The sequence below is a fragment of the Tasmannia lanceolata genome, unplaced genomic scaffold, assembly GCF_043159265.1.
Source record: "Tasmannia lanceolata isolate RefF3 unplaced genomic scaffold, GAP_Taslan_0.1 ptg000016l, whole genome shotgun sequence".
Lineage (NCBI taxonomy): Eukaryota > Viridiplantae > Streptophyta > Magnoliopsida > Canellales > Winteraceae > Tasmannia > Tasmannia lanceolata.
The window spans coordinates 20,355,148-20,363,900 of record NW_027518693.1 but is presented as its reverse complement, the minus strand read 5'-3'; positions in this window follow the sequence as shown (position 1 = coordinate 20,363,900).

Here is an 8,753-nt window from a genome sequence, read left to right as displayed (position 1 = left end):
CAGGCCCGAATATCGTCATGAAGGCCCGAAATAAAACATTCGATTAAGAATGATTCGGGTAATCGTACGGTTCGGTTGACCAATCGCTCAAACTCCGATTGATATTCCCGAACAGATACCGTTTGTTCTAATTTTGATAGTGCTCCTCCTGGATCGTCACTTCCAGGCGGCCCAAACCGAGCACATAAAGCATGCTTGAATTGTGACCATGCCATTACACCCATGGTCTTCTCCATCCAACAAAACCATGGTATTGCATCCCTAGTAAGGTGGATCGATGCCAAATCTACCATACGCTCATCGGGTATTTTATTGAACCTTTGAAATTGTTCAGCACTAAAAACCCACCCGGCTGGATCGGATCCGTCAAATCTAGGAAATTCTAGACGGAGGGTACGGAGATGTGTCTGCACATCTTCAAGATTTCCTTGATTTACTTGTGGTGCTACGGGGGCATCATCCAATTCGTCCTGAACCTTTGATGTGACTAATCTTTGGCATGTTGCATCTAAGGCCGTCAATTTCTTTAGAATATCTTCAAGAATACGTCCGTGCGCTTCATAGCCTTCCTTAAGAGATTGAATCTCTGCCTCCATCCGCTGGTTTCGGGTAGCATGACTTTCATCAGCCATAGCTCTGATACCAGATGATACGACCCCTTGGATAAAAGTAAAAATAAGAGAGAAAGAAACAATGTAGGCCTATTCGAGATGGCCAAATCTCCTAAAACAGTCCTTGCTTTTCCATTCATACGTTAAAAAGAAAGAGATTACATACTTATAGAATTAGCATTTCTACTATTTAGGAAACAATCCAAACTTCCCAAATCCTAAAGGATACTTAGGAAACAAGGTAATAATAAAAGGAAACTAATATTAAGGGGAATATCCTAGCTATAGCAAGAAATAAGAAAATCTACTACTAAGGAAATCAAGAAGATCTTCCAGCTAATCTTGGGTACGTAACAGAATACCCTTAACTTTATTATTTCATTTTTTTTGCCATTTTAGGGCGGTTTTCTTGATTTAAACGAATTAAATCAGCATTGATCTACTAAATTCATCTACCAAAAAAAAAAAAAAATGAGGCATGAATCAATAGATCGAAGATGGACACATATATTTTGGAATTTTTTGGTTTGAGGAAGAAACTTCGTGTTTTTTTCGTTTTCTGTTCATGGATTAATAATAATACATCAAAATCATGCATGATTCATTCCATATGCATGTTTGAGAAAATATTTGAAGAAATTTAGGTGTTACTTAAGCAAGTTTTATGGGTTTTACTTTTCCTTATATTTTTCTATATTTGAAATATCTCATCTTTTAATGATAGATTTAGGGAAATGTTATCAGCACGACTGTATTTTGATGAGGGCACTCCTCACTTTATTAAAAATACGGTATGGCTCGCACCATAGGATGATCCAAACCGTCCATTAGATGGGCCACAGCCTAAATAGGTTGTGCCCCAAAAATTATTTCCATAGGTTGATCCTAACTCTCCAACCTATACATGGTTAGGATCAACCTTCTAACATTCATATCCTAAATCTATGTGTGGCTTATTCTTGTCTATTTTCATAATTTTTTCTTCTGTTTTATTTATGGGACTACTTTTTGCTTATGCGATTATGTTAGTATTTTAGCTATTTTTATTGTTTATTTAATCATTTTTTATTTTAGATAATTGTTGCAACTTTTTTAGTTCAATTAATAACAAAAGAAAAACTTGGCAAACAAGTAGACAGGCAGGCAACTGATATACCTGCCAATGAAATACAAATCTAATAAATCACATTAAAAATATCAAATTTTAATTGTTAGCTTAAGATACATGATTGCATTACTCCCTTTTGTAATCTTTGTTTATTCTTTTATATAGAAATTGGTTCTCTCTCTTCGGACATAGGCATTGTTGTTGAACTGTATACATCTTGTTTGTATGTGTTTACATCATTATTATCTTTCCATTACTTTAAATGTGATCAGGATTTTTGTGCGTCAGATTTTTCTACAAAGTGGTATCATAGCTAGGTTGGATAGATCTAATGGGAGCAGATTGGCATATTTAGAAAGCTTGTTTGGGACATTCTCATTGGAGGTGAAGTTCTACAACAACATCTTTATCATCTATACTTTCCTGTGATTTCTGTAGGTTATTAAATCAACCTAGGATTTTTTAAATTAATTGATGCGTGGAAAGAGAGTTTTTTGCTAGTCTTTCTCGTGTTACTTGCTTTTGTGTGGAGCGACCGAATTTAAAGATTATCATTTAGAGGTGTGATTTATATGAAATGGAAGAAAAGGGCTTAACCTCAAAATTTGAGACTGAGAAATTTGATTAAATGGGGAGATTCACCTTTTAGCAGAGAAGAGTGAATGACATCCTAGTTCAATAGGGCTTGGCTGTGACGTTGAAGGGAAAGGATGGGAAGCCAGAGAAGATGTATATAATGCTAAATCGAGGCTTGTCAACACTATTTAATTTTGTCTTCGTGATGATGTTATGTTTAATGTTATGGAAGAAGAATCAATGCCAAAATTATGTGAGATTTGGAGATGCTTTACATGTTGAAAACTTGGTCAAGCGATTGTATCTAAAGGGGTAGTTGTATTGGTTGAAGATGTAGAAAGGTGAGAATCTTCTGGAACACATGATTGTGTTCAACTGACTCAACTCTACAAGGTTTGGGGAAACGATGAAGGAAGAAAACAAGGCCTTGTTATTTCTTATTTCTCGTCTTGATTCTTACGATAATATGGTTACTATATACTCCTACTCGGGAAGGATACAATGAAGCTAGAAGAAGTCATAGTGGCACTCTTTTCAAATAAGATTAGGAGGAGGCCTAAACGCGATGACGGTCAAGAGCATGCATTGATTGTTTGTGGGGAGAATAAAAAAAGATTGGGAAGGGATAAAGAAGTAGCATGTCGAGATCTAGAGTGAGCGGCACACTGTTATCATTGCAGGGTTACCATCACAGCAGGCATAATTCTCTAAAGTGAGCTGACAAGTCAGTTAGTGATGCTGAAAATACAATGGCGGCGGTAACTGATGGGCAGAATCAGATGGTTGGAGATTTGCTCATAGTCTCTGTAGGTACACTTCTAAAGATGAATTAATTCTAGATTTAGGTTTCTATGTTATATGCTCCAGGATGTTCTATGAGATAAGGTTTCTATGTTCATATATGCTCCAGGATGTCCTTGGATGATGGGTCGACTTGCTACGTCTATGAATTTGTTACTATGAAAATTAGAATGTTTGATGAAGTACACAATTTAGGTTGTGTGGTGAATTGTACCGGGAAATACACTGACAAATGGTGTTCCTAGTATCCTGATGGATGATTAAAAATGGAGTAGAATGCACACACAGTCTCTTTCGCAGTTGATGCAGAGACGAGTTTCTAGGCTATAGATGATGGGGAGGTGACACTCCACTAGCAGGAAGTGTCACAGTGACACTTCTTGCTAGTGGAGTAGACGGGTTGAGGTCCCTCTCCAAAGTTGACTCGGGGCGGCTACACATGTGCATTGGTCTTGTTGATTGAGTTAGTTGGCCGAGAGAATTCAATAGTGTGTATAGCTAGTACTTCAGAAGGCCATGGATGTTTTGCTGCTACAACGAATTGGTGGGGACGACATCATAAAATCTTTAGGATGGTTGTGAAACAAGCTAAGATGGAGATTGTTGGCTTTGGTGTCTTGTTTCCATGCAAGTGGAGTGGGGTCATCCCAGTAGACTAGGAGACTTCTCTCTTTGAGGTTTCCATGTTTAAATAGGGTCTAAGAGGAGATACATTATGCCAAAATATTCAATAGACGGAGAAGGGAAGATACTTCCATGTCTCTTTGCCCTTATGAACAAGAACAAATGATTTATCTCTCCCCTAGTCTCCTTCCTCGTGAGTCAGTCAGTCGCCTCATGGTGGTCTTACTGCCAACCAATTTAGACACTTGGCCAAATGAAGTACACCACCTTCAGACTGAAGCCTCCTCATTTGTCGACTATGATGCCGTCAAGTTGCCTTTCAGCGTGGTACTACATTCGTTGGTGTTGGTTTTAAGTGTCAGATTTATCGAGGAGTTAACGACTCTGGGGTTTCGTTTAACTGAGCCTCATTTGACCCATTCCTAGAGATCCTCCAACTCGACTTGGACGCCTCCACTCATGACATTTTACGAAATTGACTACCTTAGTCGCCCAAAGCAGATTTGAAAGTTGTACTTATTGCTAAGCTGTGAGTTCAATAATGGAAGGCTCACCTCTAGGTACACCCACTTTGAATAACCAATCTGTTAGTGATTTTGGTTTTTTCAAAATCATGTATTTTTCATGTTTTAGGCGTTTTGGAAAATGTTTTATCAAAAGCGTTTGGGAAAAAGAAAATATTTTCTTGGAAAGATTTGCTTTTACAAAAGGATGTAGAAGTGTAGTTGAAAAGATAGTCCCGTACCGAATGAGAGAAAGGAAAGAGAAGGGCTTATAAAGCACTACACTTCTCTAATACTTGTTTGATTGCACATTGGGTTAAACCCATGGTTGGACCCGCGGGACGGTGCAACGCACTGTTCGCACACGCGCGCGCGGCATGGGCAATGGGCTATGGGCTATAGGGCACATAGTGGCGCTTTATTGGCACTTTTTTAGGCGCACTTTGCACGTCGAGAGGAGCGATTGGAGCCTTTGATTTTTCCAGAGCCTTTGATTTTTCTAGATTTGATCTGGACCGTTGGATCAAGATGAAGGTTGACCGGTCGGATGGGTGGGCCAAATGGTTTGTATGAAAAGACACCTGGTGGTCTGTAAAATGTGCAGAATTCGGTCATTTAAGAACAGAATCGAATTACCAATTTCCTTCTGCTATCTGACAGATTCTAAACACACTTCTACATTCTTACAAATTCCCTAAGTATTTCTACATATTGTTTTCTTTTGTTTTATTATTCTAGATACTGTTCTTCTGCAGAAACAGTATCTGAAAATTTCTCTAAGGCTTGAAATTCTGAAGGGCATTTCGGGTTTGATTCCGCTAGTGCGAGGCGTCATCAAATGTTAGTAGGGCTTCCCTACTAGGCTTCATTGTATCTTGGAGGCAATTCGCGGATCCTCTTTGCACACTACTGGTGGGGGCGAATCTTGTCTTAAGGAAAGTGATATCACGCCTTGAAGCAACAGTCTTTAGTTTCTGTTTTCTATCACAAACAGTACCCTCGAATTCTCCAACACAATCAAGGGCAAAGCTTTTTTCAGTTTTCTACTGATTACTGGCCGCTACCAGACTCTTAGGTATTCGCCTAGCTATGATGTCGTTTTTTAGATATGCCAGTAGTGCCCAAACATGTGACACTTGGCAATGACTTTGTGAGTGCTCACTGTAGATTAAGACAGGTAATGCGGCCACGACTGGATTCCGACCCCTCCGAAGCCAAGGGCAACACATCGATGTCTTCATCACATATGCCAATTGGCAACCCTAAGGAAAGCAAAGGACAACACATGACTAGTAAGGCAAGGGAAGGAAAGCGAAGGACATCACATGACATGAAAGGAACGTACAAGAGAAGAAAGGAACGGGCAGCCAAGCAAACTGCTATTGAGGGGGCTGCGAGGCCTTGCCAAGAGGACAACAACAAAGCCCTAAGCCGCCCGTTGTTCCTATCAGGAAACATATAACCTATACGGCGTTTTCCTTCGGGTTGTGAGGCTACGCTGACCGAGAACATAGGCCTCACGGACTGAGAGTTAAGGTCAAGCTAGGAGGACAACAACCAAGAATAAAGCCCTAAGAGGGCCACAACAACAACAACAACAACAAAGTATTCTGCGTAATGATTGATCCGCTGTTTCGTTCCTTGTTGTGCATTTGAACTTATTGTATGCAATGTTTTGTTTTTAGAATTCGTTTATAGGAGGGAATGCAACTACTAAATACCTTGCTTGTAGCCAGGCGTAGCCAGGCCTCGCCACTTGAGAGGAAAAGCCTCGCCGATTAAGAGTCGAGGGTCAAGCTACGCAATTGTGAGGCTTCGCCAATCGAGAACATTGGACTCACCGACTGAGAGGAAAAATTTTAGAATCTCTCCTTGTGTTCCTTGAGTTAGGGAAGTAAAGGAAAAGCAAAATATCTGGATGCGTCTCCACCAGTCTGCTGTAGTAGCAAACCAACTATGGCTTTCTGAAGTACCAGCTACACACACTATCGAATCGCCTTGGTCAGCTGACTCGATCAACATGGCCAATGTACATGTGTAGCTGCCTCAAGTCAACTTTGGAGAGGGACTTCGGCCAATCTACTCCAGTACTCCACCACCCGAAAATGTTACCTTACCCATCATCTGCAGCATAGGAACCCATCCTTGCATCAACCGCGAAAGAGACCCCAACGGAAAATCTTCAGGATGGCTGAGAAACAAGCCAAGGTGGAGATTGTTGGGTTTGATATCTTGTTTCCACGCAGGTGGAGCACCACCCATCCTAGTTTGACTAGGACATTTCTCTCTCTGAGGTTTCCTTGTTTGAATAGGAAACGAAGAATAGGACGGTTGGGAATTTCTCTTGTTGTATCCTAGCTAGAGTAGGAGAGAGTCAGGTGTTTGTCTCTTCTCTGTAGCTACCTAGTTAGACTAAGAAAGGATTTCTAGTTTGACTGTGATATAGGGAGGTTGTGAGCTTTCTTAGTTGCAGCAAGAGTAGGCTTTAGGTTATGAAAAAACTATATGCGCCCAAACTATAGAAAAGAGAAGGTAACACGAGGGAACGACACAAAGCACTATTTCATGAGAAATTACTGAAAAAGTTATTCTCTTGGTCTTGAGTGGGAGATAGGAAGGGTTTTAGAATGGGATTGCCATGGTGAGAGAAGGACATGGTTACGGAATACGGGATTGGTTTAATCTATTTTGCAATCTTCGTTTATTCTTTCCATGAAATCGGTTCCCGCCTTATAGACATAGCCATTGTTGCTAAATCATGTGTATCTTGTGTTTATGTGTATGTTTGCATCACTATTATGTTTCCATTACTTTGCGTGTTATCAGATCAGTTTTTGCCCATCAGATTTCTCCACACATACCATGCTCTATCAACTGTACTTACTTTTGAGAGTATTCAATATTCTAACTACAGTATGAATTGCTCAGTAAGTACAGCCCTCTGTGTTTCACAGGTTGATATCTCCGCCTTGAACACCTTTATTTTATTTGATTTTGTCATGTTGTGCCCACATTTAAGGCACGAGAGGCTGAAGAACTTTTGTAGCATATTTTACTTTTTTCTTGTCTTCCCGAAACTCAGAACATCCTGAGCTTCATTTTGTCAAATTCTGTTGAATTTTTTGCAGCATGCATTATATGACGACCAAATTGTGTTTGTACTTTGTATGATGCTTTTGATTACTCAGAATTTCCTGAGCTTTACTTGTCAAGTTCTGTTGAATTTTTCCAGCATGCATTAGCATGACTCCCAATTAGTTTTTGTATGATGTTTATGATTGCTGTTCAGGGAATGGTTTAGAGCTGAGATTGGTTGTTCCATAAGTGGGTTCAGAATTTCGGGTTAGTTTCTGAGGAGGAGTTTGGGGTTGACGTAAATTTGTTAGATTGGGGTGATTTTTTGGATTTGAGGTGCTTTTTGGCTCAGATTGGTGGTTTTAGAAGTGGGTTCTCTTCATTATGGAGTTGTTTCAGGGCAGAATTTTTTTTCTTCTAGTTTCTAGCCTCAATTTTTTGAAATTCGAATCTACATCAAATACAAATTTAGCATGGTATGCCTGAGCAAATTAATGTCTGCAATTTATGATTGTGTGTTGATTCTTTGCAGATATCTATTATCAAAAATGTATTTTATGCTTATACCTGTTATGAAATTAATATGTTAAATATTGGCTTATTATAGTATGCCATGTATTGGGAAAGCAGATTACTTGTTTTAAGCTGTATCTGTAGATATGAACTATGAAATGTGCTGTAGACTTGCACTTTAAGAACATAAACATCTGATGTATCTTGGATTTCCCTCTCATTCCAGTGTTCCCAATGATAATTGATCTTAGTAAAAGATGAGGGAATTATTTGCTTAACGACGCCCATTTAGCACTTAATTGTTAAGATGCATATAATTGTCACGTTAATTGCACATCTTCTCATTTGAAGGGAATGTGAAGGGGAGAGGAGGATGAAATATATTTTAGCTGGTTTTGTGTTCAATGGATTTCAAACTCAGCCGCGTCAATCTCAATGTTGTGGCCTAGGTGTCGATTTCTTCAATTGTCTTTTTTCTTCTGTTTTACCTTCTTCCATTTTCTCAAGATGATCTGACTTTCGTTCTGATAGAATTAATAGAACAAAAATCAAATGGGTTTTTTGGTGGCTGATGACAGTCATGTAACCCTCACGAAAACTCTCAACTTCCTGGTATTTATGAGGGCCTGTTAGTTTCAGATTGTGAGAACCGATGGGTTAGGGCCCTCACATTTTGATCTCATTTTTTGTGGCCATCTATGGGGGTTTTAAGTGCTTTATCCAGATAATGATAAAAATTCAGTGTTGGGCTTTCTGCTTGTAAGTTTTTCTCCCCCCTGAAACTATCACTAAAGTGGGGTTTTCAGAGAATAATAGAATTTAAAAGGATACTGCAGTTCTCAATGGATGGTAGAGGGACAGCATCAATTCCCAAACAGATTTGAGGTACCCACTTTCAAATGAAAGTGGGAATAATTTCACTTACAGCCCAAATTGATTTAA